This window comes from Podarcis erhardii, assembly GCF_964252035.2.
Source record: "Podarcis erhardii genome assembly, chromosome: 8".
NCBI classification, from domain to species: domain Eukaryota; kingdom Metazoa; phylum Chordata; class Lepidosauria; order Squamata; family Lacertidae; genus Podarcis; species Podarcis erhardii.
In genome coordinates this window covers 15325238-15344530 of record NC_138499.1, presented here as the reverse complement: position 1 = coordinate 15344530, position 19293 = coordinate 15325238, and the positions used below count along the sequence as shown (strand labels likewise).

General features: G+C 46.3%; 1 protein-coding gene and 1 long non-coding RNA gene across 2 annotated transcripts in view; both read right to left on the bottom strand.

Moving 5' to 3' along the window:
* Nucleotides 1-1762, bottom strand: part of HAS2 (hyaluronan synthase 2) — a 41587-nt gene extending 39825 nt beyond the window's left edge. Inside the window, exon 1 of the mRNA XM_081874365.1 lies at nt 1115-1762. The gene's annotated coding sequence lies outside the window, so the exon portion shown is untranslated. The remainder of the gene's footprint in view (nt 1-1114) is intronic.
* The window catches only part of LOC309349192, a 611395-nt gene that overhangs the window by 236984 nt on the left and 355118 nt on the right, over nt 1-19293 (bottom strand). The window lies entirely within an intron of this gene.

Genomic DNA, 19293 nt, shown 5'->3' with positions numbered 1-19293 from the left:
TCCACCCGTTTGAAACCGGGAAGGGAGGGGAGGGCGTGGCAAAGTCACGTTTCATGTTTTTACAAGTGTCTAAATAGCTACAGTGTATGCAGTCCAAAAAGAGAGAGAAGGGGAAAGCAGACCCGCCTTCCGGAATAGACTCGCTCCTTTGATATTTTGGAACCAGATCAATGTCTCCAAATCTCCCAAGAACCTTTTATAGCTTACATAGGTGTGTTCATACGTGTGATTTTATATATATATTTGTTGCAAGCCGAGAGGGAAAAACTATTCCTTTACTTAGGCGTACAAGACACGCCCCCCAACCAGTTACTTGCGAGTAGGCTTACTGATTTCCCTCCATTGATTTTACGGATGTTCCCACAATTATCATGGAATTGAGAGAAGAGACCAAACCCTAGGAGGACCTAGATGCATGTACTCCTGCACAAGCCCCTTCCAATGGGGTTTACTCGCGAGTAAGTTCTCTTCTGCCACAAAACCCTAGCGCTCGATCCTCGATCTTTAAATGCATTTGCAGAACTCGGAGGAGTCGGGGTTGGTAAACGATTTATAGACCAGGATAAAGAAAACGGGCAAGATCCGGCCAAAGGTGAACACCTCCCAGTACCATTTTCCCCCGGTAGAAGAGAAGCGCACCCCCCCCCAAAAAACCTAACCATGCTTAGGCCCACACGGGCTTTGCTCCCAAGTAAGTACGCGCAGGATTGCAGCCTTAAAACAAGGTTGACCTTGGCAGGATCGTGTCCTGAGCCCTGAAGACGCGCCCACGGTAGCCTAGGTGTTAAATTTAGCTTCCCCAAAACAGGATGCAGTAAAGAGATGCACAGCATTATCTGAAAGACGCTTCAGGTGATCAACAGCAATGGCAATTAAAATAGGCTGTTCCTCGGGGCAGAGACCTGCGTTCCCATCGGTTTAAAAGGCACAAGCGCGCAAAGAGTTCCCTCGATGGCGCTCCACAAATTTCTCTGTCCCCCTCCTCGGAAGCAATGTCCGCCTCTTATTTAAAAATAAATCACCCCTAAATCCCCCCCCCACCCGATTTCTTGCAAGAAACCTAAACAGAAATAAAATTGCCCATTTGTATATAAAAAAAGCAACCCTCACTCACCTTGCAGTTCTTCTCTGCTCATCCAAGATCTACAAAGAGGCCGTCGGCGCGGTGCGGAGACCTGGAAGCCCTCTCCCCCCAGATTGAGGTAATAGATCAACTCACGCTTTCGGGAGGGTGTTTGGAGGGGCTGGATCCCAACGGCCTGCAAACCATGGGGAAGAAAACAGGGAGCAGAAGGGGGATCTTTGCTCCCCCACCTGGATCCCAGTTCCCTAAAAAAATTCAAGTTTCTGGCCTTTTTTTTCCAAATTTCCTTGCCCCTTCCTTATTTTTCCCCTCAAAGCTGGCTTCCAGAGAGATGGAGACGGTGGGCTTGTTCCTGGCGGTGGAGAGTCCAGGCGCCCGCCGCAGAAGTTGCTAAGAAAAGTTGAAGGCGGCGCAGCATGAACAGGCAAAAGAGGGAAGGAGGGGGAAAAAAGTCTCACTCTCTCTCTTTGGTCCGGGCTGAATGGAACTTCTATCTCAGGCTCGGCGGCGGCGGCGTAGCAGCAGCAAGCAGCCTCAGCAGTTGGAAGTAGCGGGTGGATAATATTTTCCAGACGTCTCTTGCCTCTTTCTCTCTCTCTCTCCCGTCTTCTTTTTCCTGCCTCCCCTTGGCTGCTGAGATTCTGCCTGCTCCAAGTTAAGGGGTCTCTCTCGCTTTCTCCTTTTTTTTTTTTTAAACCAGTGAAGGCTTGGAGGTTGTTTTAATAGGGTGGAAAGGGTGGGGGGGGGAGAGGAGGAGGAAGGAGGGAGAGAGGGAGGGAACTCCTGTAAGTTGGAAGGGGGGGGGAGAGCGAGAGAGAAGAGGGAGAGAACTGCCCATTCAACAGGATCAGTTTAAACTCGAGTGAATTCAATTAAATTAATTGCAAACAGAAATTGCAAAAAGAGAGAGAAATACAATACACATGTGTTACTACCACCTGATTTCCTCTTCGTGTTAGAAGGGGTGGGGAGAGGGGAGTTGGGCTTTTGAAATCCCTCCATTCCGCCACTCATTTCACCTCCCAGAATCGTATTGTATGTTTTGGGTAGTAAATGATTTCTGGTGCACATTGCATTTTTAAAAAATATATATTTAAAAAAATCCAGGTTTCATATTTTCCCCTCCTTCTCTTCTAAGGAAGCGGGCTGGAGGGATTGCTTCTCTGATGATTTCTTAATTCATTGGAATTGCTTTACACAAGCTGGCTTTGCTTCCTTGATCCAGCCCAGCTTTGCGAGATAATAAGGGATATGGTTGGAAGGGACTCCAGGCAAAATGAGAAATAAACCCATTCACAGTCCCTGGCCAACGAGCCTGGATTTGGAGAGCAAGGCTGGAAGAAGGGGGAGGGGATGACAACACGAAACAGTCTTTGAAATCATCTTTGCATCAGAAGCTCTGGTCCCAATCCAGCCAGGAAGATCCATGTGCAAAAGTGGGCTTTTCTGTGCAGGCAGCTGTTGGGAACATCTTGATATGCAGACACATGGCACTGCCATCATGTTCATTTGAGGCCCACTACACTGACTGGCTTTTCGATGGAGAGGAGTAGGTGAATGCACACCCCCATTGTGTTAGTCGTGAGTTGTGTGGTTCATGACTAAATGTGCACGACTAGATCTGAACCAGAACCTCTCCATTTCTTCCTTTAGTTCAGGTGAGGTGAGAACCTGTGGAACGAGAGATGTTGCTGGACTCCAGCTCCCATCGTCCCTCACCTTTAGGCCATGCTGGCTGGGGCTGATGACACTAGAAGTCCACCAACAGTTGGAGGACCACAGTTTACCCACTCCCGACATCGATCATCCCCTTTAGTTCTCATGTTCTGGGTGTGAGTGCCAAAACAGGACCACTCACACACAACTGAGAGGTGTTGGCAGGTTTGGGTGAGTCCTGAGGTTTGGAGATGAAAAAGGTAAAGGTAAAGGGACCCCTGACCATTAGGTCCAGTCGTGACTGACTCTGGGGTTGCGGATCTCACTTTATTGGCCGAGGCAGCCAATAAATGACTAAGCCGCTTCTGGTGAAGCAGAGCAGCGCACGGAAATGCCGTTTAGCTTCCCGCCGGAGCGGTACCCATTTATCTACTTGCACTGGCATGCTTTCGAACTGCTAGGTTGGCAGGAGCAGGGACTGAGCAATGGGAGCTCACCCTGTCGCAGGGATTCAAACCGCCGACCTTCTGATCGGCAAGCCCTAGGCTCTGTGGTTTAACCCACAGCGCCAAACACACAAACCCCCCTCTTTCGTGGGAATGAATCCTAAGGGAGTAAACCCCCAAAAGTAGCCCATTGAAAACACAGTGTGCTCTGACCCACAGATGGATGAACAGGATGAAAAAGATAAGAAAGGAAATGGAGAGTGTAGAATCCTGAACAGGGAGCCCTACACATTGCAACATCCCCCCTCCCCAGACAACGATGATTGATTGCTTATATTTATATCCTGCCCATCTACACAACTGTGCCCAAAACACTTAATGAAACGAATGGGGGAATTAGATCAGTCCTGTTACCAATTTTGCTGCTGCCTTCTGCTTGCTTCCATCAATATTGTCAGCCGAGAGAAATGGAACTGCTGTGATCAATCAGTGCCCCCCTTTACTCTGCTGGTGTACAGAAATAATGACTACTAAATTCCTGTCAATTCATGCTACTATTTCATATATATATATATTAAACATTATTTGTGGGGGGTGATCGCTCTGCATTTTCCCTGCAACAGACTTTCAAGAAAACTGACCACCACCAGGTGGCACTGTTTAGAAAATTATAAGCCTTGCGGTTCCACTGGTCTTGCCAAAGGTCATATGATTTCTAATATTTTTTGCAAATATATGCACATGGACCCAAGTGAAAAGCTTGTATCAATCTGCCTCCCCTGAGGTTGAATGGCAGAAAAACGCCAACTAGCTGTAATGCGTCAGAATGGCTTCTCTTGACAGTTCCCATTCATTGAGCATCTGGTTCTGTTAAACAGGCATGCGGATTGTCTTCCCTGACATTTCCCCTTATTAGTATGTGGGCAAACTCCCCATAATCTGCTTCAGATAGAATCCTGAGCGAGCAGTTTGCTTCCTGGACATCTGCTGGATGTCCAGAGAAAGCTAAACCTGAGGAAGGATGCAGGAAACTTTCAGCCGAAGAATCAAATCAGCATGTGACATTCACGCCTCCTTCCCCAACCACCTGGCCGTGGGGCTGCAGTGGCAGCGGAAGCCAAAAGCTGGCAAAATCTTATGCCTTTCTATGCAACTCTTTCTTTGCCTTTCTGCGCAACCCTTTCATAAAGGTTCTGCAGCCACGGCAGGTTCTAGTCTCTAGACCAGGCCTGCCAAAGCTCAGCCCTAGGGTCTGAATTTGGCCCTCCAGTTCTCTCTTGGCTGGCTCTCAAAACTCTCCTCAGGCCACAAATCTTCCCCAGCCTCATCTGTTCTCGCCCCTTATCTACTTAAGGGTTGCCATATTTCAAACAGTGACGTTTTTGAGTTATTTTAATGGGAAATCGGCAAAGACGACACTGCTAACATGGGTTGCCGTATGTCTGGTTTTTCCTCACTGTCATTTTCTGAATTCTGAATTCTGCCCAGACATTGCCCAGGGAGTCTTCTCTTCTCATGTGGTGGCCAAAGTCTTGGAGCCTCAGCTTCACGATCTGTCCTTCCAGGGAGCACTCAGGGCTGATTTCCTTCAGAATGGAGAGGTTTGATCTTCTTGCAGTCCATGGGACTCTCCAGAGTCTCCTCCAGCACCATAATTCAAAAGCATCAATTCTTCGGCGATCAGCCTTCTTTATGGTCCGGCTCTCACTTCCATACATCACTACTGGGAAAACTTATATTACTCTGCAATATTGTGCCCATTTTACAGATGGCTGAAAGACAGGGGCTTGCCCAATGCCGTAAGGCCAAGTTGGAACAGTTGAGGCTGGAACAAGTGAGACTGGAATGCAAGTCAAAATCAACTGTCTGCTGAACCAAGTCAGCAGATAACGTCATTAATGCTGCCACATTTATATAATATGATTGAGTGACTGATGTAAGTCATGATTGACTGTCATATTCTGACAAGCTTTTGGCAACTGACTGCTTTTAAAGGAAAGGGCTTTAAAAATAAATAAATCTGTGGTTGTGAAGTTAATTGATCAGTCGGCATCAGTTCTGCACTGAGGCTGATGCACGAACTGACACTTTTGATTCCTGCAAATATTCATGGGAGACATTGGTGCATATGTAAATCCCTCCCTCTGAAATCCTTTAGACTTCAAACCGTGCTGTATTGTGCTCCAGTTAATTTAATCTCTACTGAGAAGTCTTAGTTCACACTGTACTATCTTCCACAAAGAGGAATCCTTGCATTATGCCAGATGGAACTTCTTGTCTGAGTTGCCAATGACCAGTTTATGCTAATAGAAGGTGTCAAAGTCCTCTCCTGTTTACTATAATCTGATGTGATCTGTCAGAAAATGTTCCTATGCATTTGGCCTTATCTGACTCCTCTAGGAAGAGTTGATATGCTAACATATTTGATTATGAGCTCGGAAGAGCTAATCTATTCAAGATGCTCAATTCAGAGGATCCCATCTTAAGGTGCCAAAGGGAAAGGAGATATACAAAAAGAATTTGATAAAGGTCAGTCTGATTCTGACAGACCAAGCAAATAACCCTCCAAACATTTGATTTAATTGAACTGCTTGGGCTTAAATCATGAAATTTATGTACCACTTAAAAAGCAATTTAAAACATTTTAAATGATTAAAATTAACAGTACAAGAGATGTAAACTTATCAACATCTGTCTGGAAAGGCTTGCCTGAACAAAAATATTTTAAGCGGACACCAGAAAGAGTACAGCAAAGGTACCTACCTGTAAACAGTTTCAAATTGTAGGTGCTGCTACACTGAAAGTTCAGTTTTTTTACAAGTGTGGAAGTATTATAAGCACCTTTGCCAGTTCTGCAGATCAAGCATTTGAATGGGCATGGATGGAGTAATAATGTGATGCCATAAGTAAACTGTTCCCAACCTGTTAAGGGTTCTCTATATCAATAATAACACACTGAGCGTGGCCTGGTATTTTCCTATTTTGATATTTCTGATTGAATCATAGAACTGTAGAGTTGGAAGGGGTCCAAAAGTATAAACAGCTTCCCGAAAAGCAGAAGTAGCTTTTGTTAATGCTTAATGCTTTAATATTTCTGTGTAAACACCTCCACCTGAAAAGTTTATATCACACGCTATGTGTGTGTACATAAATAAATTTGGTGCGGAATATGGGCTACAGGATGAAGAGCAAGACTTGGCTCTAATGATCCTTTGAGTCATTGTGGTGTTTGTAGATTCAGGTAGCTAGCCGTGTTGGTCTGACGCAGTTGAAATATTAAAAAAAATAATAAAAATTGTCCAGTAGCACCTTAGAGACCAACTAAGTTTGTTCTTGGTATAAGCTTTTGTGTGCATGCACACTTCTTCAGATACACTAAAACAGAAGTCACCAGACCCGTGTGTGTGTGTGTGTGTGTAGTGGGAGGGTGGGGTAGGGTTTTTCTCCGGGAGGGTAGTAGGAGATGGATAATTGGCTCAATGGGTATGGTAAACCTGTTGACGACTGTTAACGACTGCAATTAGCCCTACAGGAAAAAGCAAGGGATAGTATGCAGATGATTAGCATATGTAATGAGACATGAATCCAATATCTCTATTAAGACCAGGTCTCTCTATAGTTTTCAGTTTAGTGATAAGTTGTAATTCAGCAACTTCTCTTTCAAGTCTGTTTCTGAAATTCTTTTGTAATAAGACAGCTGCTTTGAGATCCTGTATTGAATGTCCTGGGAGATTGAAGTGTTCTCCTCCTGAGAAAAACCCCACCTAACCCTCCCACTATATATAAGGGTCTAGTGACTTCTGTTTCAGTGTATCTGAAGAAGTGTGCATGCACAAGAAAGCTCAAACCAAAAACAAACTGTGGTGTTTGGGTTAGACTCACATAGCTTGACATACTGCTTTAAGACAGCTAGACAGGTAGTAAGAGGATGAGAGAAATGCATGCATTTAATAGCAGAAGTACTAACAAGACTATGACTTCTGAAGATGAAGTTTTTTTAATTTGTGGAAAAGCAGCCAATTCCAGGCAATCACTGTGGCTTTATCAAAACTCATTTACGGATTAAGAGTTATCTCTGCTGAAGTTTGATACTATCATTGTCTTCATAGCCTAAGGCATTTGCCTGCAATCAGTGTGTATCTGCACAGCTAATTTTCAGGTACTGATTGAATTTCTAACTGGGTGTGATAAATGGTGTCTTTACTTTTCTGGCCTTTGTGTACATTCAAAAATGAAATTGGCCTCAGTTTGTGTGTTAATGTAAATATTTTACCCGGCACAAGAATTAAACCTATACTGATAATGTAAAAATGGTGCTCCTGTCTCAGATAACAACTCTTCCAGACCAATGTAAACGTAAAGGTAAAGGGACCCCTGACCATTAGGTCCAGTCATGACCTACTCTGGGGTTGCGGCGCTCATCTCACTTTATTGGCCGAGGGGGCCAGCGTACAGCTTCCGGGTCATGTGGCCACCATGACTATGCTGCTTCTGGTGAACCAGAGCAGCACACAGAAACGCCGTTTACCTTCCGGCCGGAGCGGTACCTATTTATCTACTTGCACTTTCAGATAGGTAGCCGTGTTGGTCTGCCATAGTCAAAACAAAATAAAAAAATTCCTTCCAGTAGCACCTTAAAGACCAACTAAGTATGTCTTGGTATGAGCTTTCGTGTGCATGCACACTTCTTCACGAAAGCTCATACCAAGAACTAACTTAGTTGGTCTTTAAGGTGCTACTGGAAGGAATTTTTTTACTTGCACTTTGACGTGCTTTCAAACTGCCAGGCTGGCAGGAGCAGGGACTGAGCAACGGGAGCTCACCCTGTTGTGGGGATTCGAACCGCAGACCTTCTGATCGGCAAGTCCTAGGCTCTGTGGTTTAACCCACAGCGCCACCCGCGTCCCCCCCAAAAAAGAAGTCATTATGTATATTTGAAGGCGAGGCAATAGCACATGGGGGAAATGTCTATGTCTTCTTTCTGTAAAGCCTTTGGGACTTTTTTTTTTTGCAATTAAGCAGTGCATAAATTTTATGAAATGAAGTTTACATAGTGTGTGTGTTTTAGGAGGCCCAGTTTAATAGGTTGTTCCCACATGGGTGGCAGAGGTGGTAAAGGTAAAAAAGGTAAAGGACCTCTGGATGATTAAGTCCAGTCAAAGGCGACTATGGGGTTGCAGCGTGCATCTCACTTTCAGGCCGAGGGAGCCGGCGTTTGTCCACAGACAGATTTCTGGGTCATGTGACCAGCGTGACTAAACTGCCTCTTGCGCAACAGAACACCGTGACGGAAACCAGAGCACATGAAAATACTGCTTTTCTTCCCGCCGCAGCAGTACCTATTTATCTACTTACACTGGCGTGCTTTCAAACTGTTAGGTTGGCAGGAGCTGTGACAGAGCAATGGGAAGTCACCCTGTTGTGGGGACTTGAACCGCTGACCTTCTGATCGGCAAGCCCAGGAGGTTCAGTGGTTTAGACCACAGCGCCACGTGCCCCAGCATACCAACCCAACCAATAGGGCAGGGTTGAACCTATCACTCAAAGAGACAGTAGAAGAACTTATCTGATATATCATGAGAAGAGACTCCAGATGAGTTTGTTGGGTAAATGCTAGGATGTCCCTCAAGATGATGATGATGATGATGATGATGATTATTATTATTATTATTATTATTATTATTATTATTATTATTTATACTCCGCCCTCCCCAGCCAAGGCCGGGCTAAGAGCGGCTTACAAGCAATAATAAAAACAAGTTGAATGATTACAAATTAAAAAACAAAAACAAAATTAAAATACAACATTAAAATATTGAAACATTAAAATATTAAAAGGTAGCCTCATCGCAGGAGGAGAAGGGAAAGAAAAAAGTAAGAGAGGGAGGGAGGGTATCAAATTGGCTCCAAGCCAAAGGCCAGGTGGAAAACTCTGTCTTACAGGCCTTGCGGAAAGAAATCAGATCCTGCAGGGCCCTGGTCTCATGAGGCAGAGCGTTCCACCAGGCCGGAGCCAATGTTGAAAAGGCCCTGCCTCTGGTTGAAGCAAATCTAACTTCCTTAGGGCCTGGGACCACTAGGGTGTTGCTATTTATGGACCTTGAGGCTCTCCCTTCTTTGCAACCGTAATATCAAACCTGCGCAAATATTTAGGGTTAGTTTCTACACCCATGGGGCACCCCTTAATTTATTATCACTCAATCACTCAAAAATTCACAGTTTTGAGCCAGTGTGGCGTATTGGTTAGAATGTTGGACTAGGACTTGGGAGAGCAGGGTTCAAATTCCCACTTAGCCATGATGCTCACTGGGTGACCTTAGGCCAGTCACCATCTCTTAGCCTAACCCACCTCACAGGGTTGCTGTGAGGATGAGATGGGGAGGAGGAAAACCATTTCAGCCACCTTGGGATTCCTGGAAGAGAAAGGTGGTCTATAAATAAATAAATATTGTGTGGCCAGACTCTATGGAAAGGCAGGTTTTTGAAGTGACGTGAAACCTCTCTCCCTGCTGCTTGAACTGGAACGGCTGCTTCCATTTGATGGCAACCCTCAGTTGGTCTCCATGTAGTCTGTGAAATGGGCATAAAATACCTGCCACAAACAGGCGTGCCGGCTGGGAAAGCGGAACGGCCATTTAGCAGCAGTTCTGGGTAACAATGTGATCGCTATCAAACAGTGGTTCCCCCACAAAAGGAACACTTATTGCAGGGCAGGAATTTGGCTGTTTCAAGCCACGGCTTGTAGAGAACGGCGGTGTCAGGAAAGACCCTGTCCGCTGGCACAGATGGACTGGGTTTGACAACAGAAGTTATTCTTCAGTTCCAGCAAATCAGTGTTGTGACCCCTTTTTTTATTTTAGCACACTCTGTTCGTGTGTGGCCTCTTCCTGACCTGCCAAGTCTGCTCAGACGCAACTTCCTGCTTGTTCTTGCCCCTCTTTCCAGAAAGCAGTCAATCTTCATCTTCCTGGGATGCCTGTGTGGGCCTCTTGAGCTGGCCACAGCAGGAAAGACTCATCTCTCCAAAGGACCCTTTCTTTCTCTTATCTTCTGAGTCCTCTTTGGGGAATCCTCAGACTCATTATCACTCCCCCTCCCCCATTAAGTGGGAGAAACCAAAATGATGAAAGTGTTGCTAATTGCTCTGCAGACACCCATCAATTATGACTGGAGAACGAAGGGAGGAAAATGTTTATGCACTTTTGTTTATAGGGGGACCACTTACCAGTGGAGGGGGGAAAAGGAAGGATTGCATGGGGGGGGGGAGAAGACAAAAGAGGGTGTGCATTTGCATAAAATCTGCACATGTCTGCTCTGCTTTTTAGGTGCTAATTGCCAGTGGTCAACTGCAAGACTCTTGCTAGCTCTCCACTATCATTTAGGGTTCTTAAATCGTATTTTTTCAGATTTCCAATATTTATACTGAACGGAAACAAAGCAATTTTACAGCAATCAAAGCCACATACGTAAAGAGTTAGTTGTGTGCAGTGCTTTTTTCTGGGGGGATGCAGGGGTACGCACACCCCAAAGTATTTGTGAATCTTTGTACTTTTGTCCATTTACTGTACTTATTTTGCCTGATTTGAACTACTGTTTAAAATGGTGAGTTTCTTTTTTTAAAATACATTTTTTAAAAACATATCAATTTCAACAGTCATACAACATAACTTCTCATCTTATCCAATATTTTAGACTTCCGTCAACATCTCTGATGGTTTTCCATTCACTATCTCTTATTATGCATTTCCTAATTTCTAGATTACATTTAGTTATCCTTAACTAATGATTCTCCTCATATTCTTGCAATATTGCAAATAATTCACCTTACAAAACTTCTTGCAACCCTACTAGCGTAATCTGTTCATCACAATTGCTTTTCAAATAGTTTGTAAATTTACTCCATTCTTCTGAGAATCTCTGGTTAAAATGGTGATTTTCTTGAGTCAAAATCAGAGTACCCCTAAACATTTCTTAAGGGGGGAAAAGCACTGGTTGTGTGTGGCTAACTCATGTTATACTGGTTTCACTGGCACCTACTAGTTGGATTAAAGTCCCGGAGTGCAATGCTGGCAAATGTTTATTGGGTTTTTAAAAAAATTCTCTCACTTACTGCCACTGCAGGTCATTGGGCACTGTCGTTTTCCCAAACCAGTAGCATCCCTCTGCCTTTGTTGTTGTGAGTTTTAAAGGAGAAAGGAAGAAATTGCTGAAATCTGAGCCGTGTGACTGGATGGAGGAGAGGAGGACACAGGCGAGATGAGGTGGTAATTTGACCCTGCCCCGTATTTATCCATCTGAAGGAAGCCTCTTTGAACAGCGCTTCATCCTGGGAGCTCTCCAAAGTTCAAAGTAAAACTGAAGGAGAGCTTGTGTCACTCTGGGGCCTTAATCTAATCACAACATCCCCTTTGATTTAGAAGTCCACTTGGGAGGTAGGCAATACCTCTAGGGAACTCTGAAATAGGGTGGTTTAACTTACTGCTGCTTCTCCCCACTCAACCCACTTTCCCGCTCAACCCAAAGGCAGAAGGATAGGCAGACAGCAGATTTGTGGGATCAACTTTTATTTTGTTTTATTAGAACCCCAGAATCCATCCATAAAGATAAAGGGACCCCTGACCATTAGGTCCAGTCGTGGCTGACTCTGGGGTTGTGGCAGTCATCTTGCTTTATTGGCCAAAGGAGCCGGCGTACAGCTTCCTAGTCATTCACTGCTCTTTGCTGCGCTCCGATCAGCAAATGTCGCCATCTCCGGAACGCTTCATGAATGGCGAGTAGTTCTCGGTTGTACACGGTGTAGTTTCTCTCGGATTTGTTCAGCTTCCGCGAGAAGAAGGCACACGGTCTCCATTCCGACGTATCCCGGCTGTAGAAGCACCGCCCCCACTGCTCTGTCTGATGCGTCAGTCTCCACTCTCATTGGTTGCCGTAGATCCACGTGCAAAAGTTGTTCTTCCGATGCAAACGCCTTCTTTAAACTTTCGAACGCTCGCTGCGCCTCTTCCGTCCAGACAAATTTCTTCTTGCTGCTGAGACAATCAGTGATGGGAGCCGTTAAGTGGGCAAAGTTCTTGATGAACTTCCGATAGAAGTTTCCGAAGCCCAGGAACCTTTGCACGTCCTTCTTAGTTTTCGGTGTCTTCCATTCCAGTACCGCTTGAACCTTGCTGGGATCCATGGCCAATCCCTTGTCTGACAACCGGTACCCCAGGAATTCCACCTCTCTGGTATGAAACTGACACTTCTCCAGTTTCACCCACAGCTGGTTTGCTTGCAGTCTGCTCAGTACCTCTCTTACGTCCCGCACATGCTGCTCCTCATTCTCTGAGTACACCAAGACGTCATCTAAGAACGCTACACAGTTCTTGTAAAGCAAGGGTCCCAGGACGTGATTCATGAATGATTGAAAACAGGCTGAGCCCGCCTGTAGACCGAAGGGCATAATGAGGTACTCAAAGGCCCCCAAGGGGGTGAACATGGTGGTTTTCCACTCGTCTCCCTTTCTCATACGTATCAGGTTATACGCCCCCCTTAGGTCCAGCTTGGTAAAAATTTTCCCTTTCCTCACCCGGGTCAAAATGTCATCGATTCTGGGCATGGGGAAAGTCACGGGTTCTGACACTGCATTTAGGGCCCGGAAGTCCACGACCAATCTGGGTTTATCCGTGTGTTTTTTGTCCACAAAGAACACTGGGCTGCCCCCCACCGCTCGTGACTCTCTGATGAAACCTCGCTTGAGGTTTTTGTCAATGAACTCCCTTAACTCCTGCATCTCCCTGTCTGACATAGCATACAGCTTGCCCACTGGCAGTTGTGCTCCTGGGAGTAAGTTAATTTGACAGTCAAAGGGTCTGTGCGGGGGCAGTTTGTCTGCTTCTCTTTCGCTGAAGACGTTAACCAAGTCGGCATATTGTCGTGGTACCTCCCCTTTATTTGTTACTTCCATCCCTGCTAGCGTGGCCTGGGCTTCTGCCTGTGCTTCCCCTCCCTTGCAGTGCGCCAGGCAATACGCTGACCCAAATGAGACTACTCTCTGGTGCCATCCCACTAGCGGGTCATGCAGCGCTAGCCAGCTCATTCCCAATATGATGGGCGCTCCTCCCAGGGTAGCCACATTAAACGCTATGACCTCCGTGTGTCTTGCCACCCTCATAATCATGGGAACAGTCTGGAGGTTAACTTCTCCCCCCAACAGCTCCCTCCCATCAATCGTTGTTACCTGCAGAGGGTTACTTAAAGGAACAGTCTGTATCTGGTGTTCCGCTGCAAACTCCTTACTCATAAAATTGCAGGAGCTGCCTGAGTCCAATAGCGCCCTTATCTTTAGCGGATGTCCGTTTGGTAGCTCTAGCACCACCTCCACGACAAGCGCTGGTCTTGGGGGTTCAGGCTTGGGCACATTCACTGCTCTTTGGCCTGGCTGCTGTGCCCCGATGCTGGCAACCAGGCGTTGGCTTTTACCTGCTCCTTAACCCCCTCCTCCTCCCCCCAACAGCTCCCGCCATTTCTTGCCATCCCTTCCTCTGAGGGCAGACTCTGGCAAAGTGACCTAGCTGTTGGCAGAGGAAACACTTCTTGGCGCTCTTTCCCTCTTTCTTCCGCCCTTCGTTGGCGTTTGAAACTCCGCGCGCACGCGCTGTTCCAATCTCCATCGGTTCTACTGGCGGTGACTGCTGCCCTGGTATCTCTGGAATGCGGAACTCACTCCAACGTTCCCCTTTCCCTTCCCGCTTTTCCAAGGCTCTTGCCTCTTGGCGCGCTCCGACAGCAAGCGCTGATTTAGTCAATTGGTCCATAGACTCCGCCCTGGGCGCGCGGGAAAGTTCATCCTTCACCGCCGAGGATAACCCTTCTTCGAAAAGCATTTGAATTGGGTCTGCAGACAGGTCCCACCCCAGTTTATGGATCAACATGGTAAACTCAGTCCAGTACTCTCGGACGGAGCGGTTCCCCTGTTTACACGCCATCAATTGTCTGCGCACCACCCCCTGCTCAATCTCACTGGAAAACATCAGGTCCATGGCGCGAAAAAATTTCCTCGTGTCCTTTAGAGCGTCACTGTTCCCTGCCACCAGGGGCCTCACCCAGTCTTTCGCCCCACCTTCGAGATGCCCAATGACATACGCCACTCTCGATTCCTCATCTGGGAAGTCATCAAACTGCAGATTGAGGGCGTATTGTATCTCAGTCCTAAAGGCTTGATAATTTCTGGGATCACCCCCAAACTTTTGCACCAACCCTGGCACCTTCCTGGCAAGTGGGGTGGTTTTGCCCTTGTCTGCATCCTGAGCCCGCCTCTCTTCGAGCCTCGCCGTTTGCAGCGCTAGCTGGAGTTCCAACACCCTGTACCTTTCTTCCAGGCTTGGACCCGCTCCAGCTCCTCCTGCGTCTCCAGCTCCGGTTGGGTTGCTCATGATGCCTTTTGCACAAGCGCTTACAGAGACTGTCGGATTGCTGTGATGGGATTATGAGCTACTTGTGCGTAAAAGTTCAGTCCCTCAGATCTTGGGCATGTTTCTCAAGACTCTGTGTACAGCGGAGCCCCCTTAAGCATGACTCCCTTAATCGCTGGCAGAATCCGACAGTGGACGTTTACGGAAACGACTCCAGCATAGAAGCTCCTTAACGGAAACGCGTCGTCTGGATTCTCGGCGCGACAGTTTCCGGCGAGGAGTGGGTGTACCTATAGGAGGTCCTGCGACTTCTCCACTGTTTTCGCTGGAAGATTCCCTGAGCAATTCCTGCGCCTCACTCTCTCTCTGATCTCCCGCACTCCCCCTGCTGGTACCTTCCCCCGCTGCTAATTCTCTCCTAGCTTCTGAGAGCCCCTCCACCACCTGCCTTTCCGATGGCAGTTCCCTGACAGTATATTACCAATAAGGAGTTTGTGAATGTTTATTCAAAACCTGCCAAGGAGTCCAGTTCGTAAAGGGTTCCCATTCTTCTTTAAAGTCGCAGTTATCCTTGTCACGTAATTTATGTGTCAATTTCACCAATTCCGCATAGTCCATCAGTTTCTCTTGCCACAGTTCTTTAGTCGGGATTTCTTCATTCTTCCATCCTTGTGCTATTAATACTCTTGCCGCCGTTGTTGCATACATAAAAAATTTTTTTAGTTTCCTTAGCAGGTCTTCAGATAAAAACATATCTTTTAATAGTTTGTCATAAGTTGTCCACCTGAGTGTTGCGTTTGTATTATCTTCATATAATACAAGCACCTGGGGTAGCTCTTACCCTCAGGGTTGTGGGTTTGAGTCCCATGTTGGGCAAAAAAAGATCCCTGCATTGCAGGTGGCGCTGCAGTCTAAACCACTGAGCCTCCTGGACTTGCTGATTAAAAGGTCGGAGGTTCGAATCCCCACGATGGGGTGAGCTCCCATTGCTCTGTCCCAGCTCCTGCCAACCTAGCACGCTGTTTGAAAGCACTCCAGTACAAGTAGATAAATAGGTACTGCTGTGGCGGGAAAGTAAATGGTTTTTCTGTGCACTCTGGTTTCCACCACGATGTTCCACTGCGCCAGAAGCGGTTCAGTCAAGCTGGCCACATGACCCGGGAATGCTGTCTGTGGACAAACGCCGGCTCCCTCTGCCTAAAAGTGAGATGAGCGCTGCAACCCCATAGTTGCCTTTAACTGGACTTAATCATCCAGGGCTCCTTTACCTTTTTACCTTTTACTAGATGATCCTCATGGTCACTTCCAACTCTGTGAATCTGTGACTCACAGCATTGGTTGGGACCAATCCAAGACTTTTTGCTGCTTGAAGTCAAGGATACAAATGGTGTTCTCCCCCATTGTAAATGTGTACACATACTCCTGGATTTATTGAATGGTATACTTATCACTATGGGATGCGGGTGGCGCTGTGGGTAAAACCTCACCTTGCCGATCGTATGGTCGGCGGTTCGAATCCCCGCGGCGGGGTGAGCTCCCGTCTTTCGGTCCCAGCTCCTGCCCACCTAGCAGTTCGAAAGCACCCTTAAGTGCAAGTAGATAAATAGGTACTGCTTTATAACGGGAAGGTAAACAGTGTTTCCGTGTGCTGCGCGGGTGCTGGCTTGCCAGAGCAGCTTCGTCACGCTGGCCACGTGACCCAGACAGCGCTGGCTCCCGGCCTCTTAAGTGAGATGAGCGCACAACCCTAGAGTCGGACACGACTGGCCCGTACAGGCAGGGGTACCTTTAGCTTTATACTTATCACTAGGGATGCGGGTGGCGCTGTGGGCAAAACCTCAGCACCTAGGACTTGCCGATCGTATGGTCGGCAGTTTGAATCCCCGCGGCGGGGTGCGCTCCCATCGTTCGGTCCCAGCGCCTGCCAACCTAGCAGTTCAAAAGCACCCCCGGGTGCAAGTAGATAAATAGGGACCGCTTACCAGTGGGAAGGTAAACGGCATTCCGTGTGCTGCGCTGGCTCGCCAGATGCAGCTTGTCACGCTGGCCACGTGACCCGGAAGTGTCTGCGGACATCGCTGGCTCCCGGCCTATAGAGTGAGATGAGCACACAACCCTTGAGTCTGGCAAGACTGGCCCGTACGGGCAGGGGTACCTTTACCTTTACCTTTACCTTATACTTATCACTAGGGATGCGGGTGGCGCTGTGGGTTAAACCACAGAGCCTAGGACTAGGTCGGCGGTTCAAATCCCCGCGATGGGGTGAGCTCCCGTTGCTCGGTCCCTGCTCCTGCCAACCTAGCAGTTCAAAAGCACGTCAAAGTGCAAGTAGATAAATAGGTACCACTCCGGCGGGAAGGTAAATGACGTTTCTGTGCACTGCTCTGGTTTGCCAGAAGCAGCTTAGTCATGCTGGCCACATGACCTGGAAGCTATATGCCAGCTCCCTCGGCCAATAAAGCAAGAAGAGCGCCGCAACCCCAGAGTCAGTCACGACTGGACCTTTACCTTTACCTTATACTTATCACTAAGGTATTACAGATTTTTTTCCAGCAGCTGAGAAGAACCTGATCAGTTCTTTTTGGTCTACGACTGAAGCAGCCACCATTTTCTGTGTTCGGGCAATTTTAGAGTAGCTGGAAGCAAAATAGGAATTAAATCTACGCTGGAATAACAGGAACTATTGGGCAATGATCCCTACTCTGTGGTATGCTTAGCATAATGATTAATCTATCTCTCAAAACATGCCAGCCCAACTTGTTCTACTGGCACCAAGACCCTTGAATCCAAAGACTGTGTCTTCGACAATGTACGCAGCATTGTCTCGTTCTATGAAATGTGGCCAGGTTTGTGTGTGTTTTTTACAATAATTGCTGCTGTTTCTGGTAAACCAAAGGTTTTTACCTAGAAATTTATAATTTGCACAACTGCTAATCACGTTAAACAAACACGAGGAAGGAACGCAAGCAGCCAGAAAGATATCTCAAATCCATCTGTTCATGTTTGGTACTGCTGCGTTTAAAGAATAATTCCAGATTAGATGACCAATTTTGTAACCTCAAATGATGGCGATCTATCCACCAAACCTCTTGTTTCCGTTCACACAAGTCTAGTAAATAAATGGAGCTGAGTTATAAAAGCAATAGACAGGCCACATCTGAGATAGCCTCACAAAATGTTGCTCTCAGTTTTCCAGGATGTGAATTTGGGTCAGTACTAATAGCCTGACCGAAGGCCCATTTAAGTTGGTGGATGTGTGTGTGTTTAAGTTTAAATATCTCTGTTGACTTCAATGAAATGGGATCAGCAAAGATTCTGCTTAACTGGGTTGCGGGTTGGGCTGGTAGACAGCACATCCAAATCTGTGGGTTGTATCATCTAAAATGACTTAACAAAACTGTGACCAGCAATTCCAGCTCTTAAACATTCATTCTGAAATGCTTAATGTGGGTTGCAGCTGTGGCCAGCGGTCAAAGAAAATAATAACTTCAACTCGTTTTTTCCCCAGCATAATATTTTAATCTAAATTGTTATTTTTAAAGGAGAAAATGTTGTTTTTTCTGGAGAGATAGGAGCAATATATACTCCGTTCCTTCGATTTCCCCTTTTCAGAGTTTATATAACAAAGGGCTAAACTCATTTCATGGCGGTGAAGCTGGAGTAAATTGTGGTATGTTCCCATACAAAGAAAAGAACAGATACACAGGAACCAGGAAGGGCATGACACCTGACATCGCTTCTGGATTATTCTGAGTCAGTAACCAGGAAACAGAAAGCTGTGGTTTGCCTGAAACAGTATTTCCCAACAGCGTGGGCTCTATCATTAGACAGGGGGAAGTGGCTGCCTCAGGCAGCAGATTTTGGGTATCATGAAAGGGCAACAGACGCCATACATTTAAAGCATATTTAATTCAATTTGCTTCCACCATACAATCCTGGAAAGTGTAGTTTACCTCTGATAGGGCTACAGCAACCAGAGTCATAACAAATCACAGTACCCAGGTTTCTTCGCAGGTGTCTTTTTATTTTTTATTTTTTGTATATAGACATATTTGTTTTAAAAACAGTTGACTTTAGCAAAGTTTCAATACAGTGGTACCTTGGTTCTCAAATGCCTTGGTACTCAAACAACTTGGAACCCAAACACTGCAAACCAAGAAGTAAGTGTTCCAGTTTGAGAACTTTTTTTGGAAGCCGAACGTGCTCCATTTTGAGTGGTATGCTTCCGATTTGAGCGCCACACTTCTGTTTTGAGTGTTACGCTGAGGTCTGTCTGTTTTTGCTATTTAATTTGCATTTTTGTTTTTGCTGCTTTAATTTTTGTTTTTGTGACTGTGTGGAACAGGTGTAGAACAGGTGTTCTGCTCTGGTGCAGTCATCTTCAGCTGGTGGCTCAGAAACCACTACCAGCTTGTAGCCTAAGGTGGGTCAAAACAGTGGCACTACCAGAATTTTATGAAAAATTTTACACATCACTTGGGAAGACAGGCGAACTAATGCCAGTGTACTGGAAGAAGCGAAGATCCCCAGTGTCGAAGCAATGATTCTTCAACATCAACTTTGTTGGACTGGTTATGTTGTGTGGATGCCTGATTATCATCTTCCAAAGCTGCTACTATTTTCTGAACTTAAAAATGGAAAGCGTAATGCTGGTGGTCAACAAAAGAGGTTTAAAAACTCTCTCAGTGCAAATCTTTTACAAATGTAGTATAAA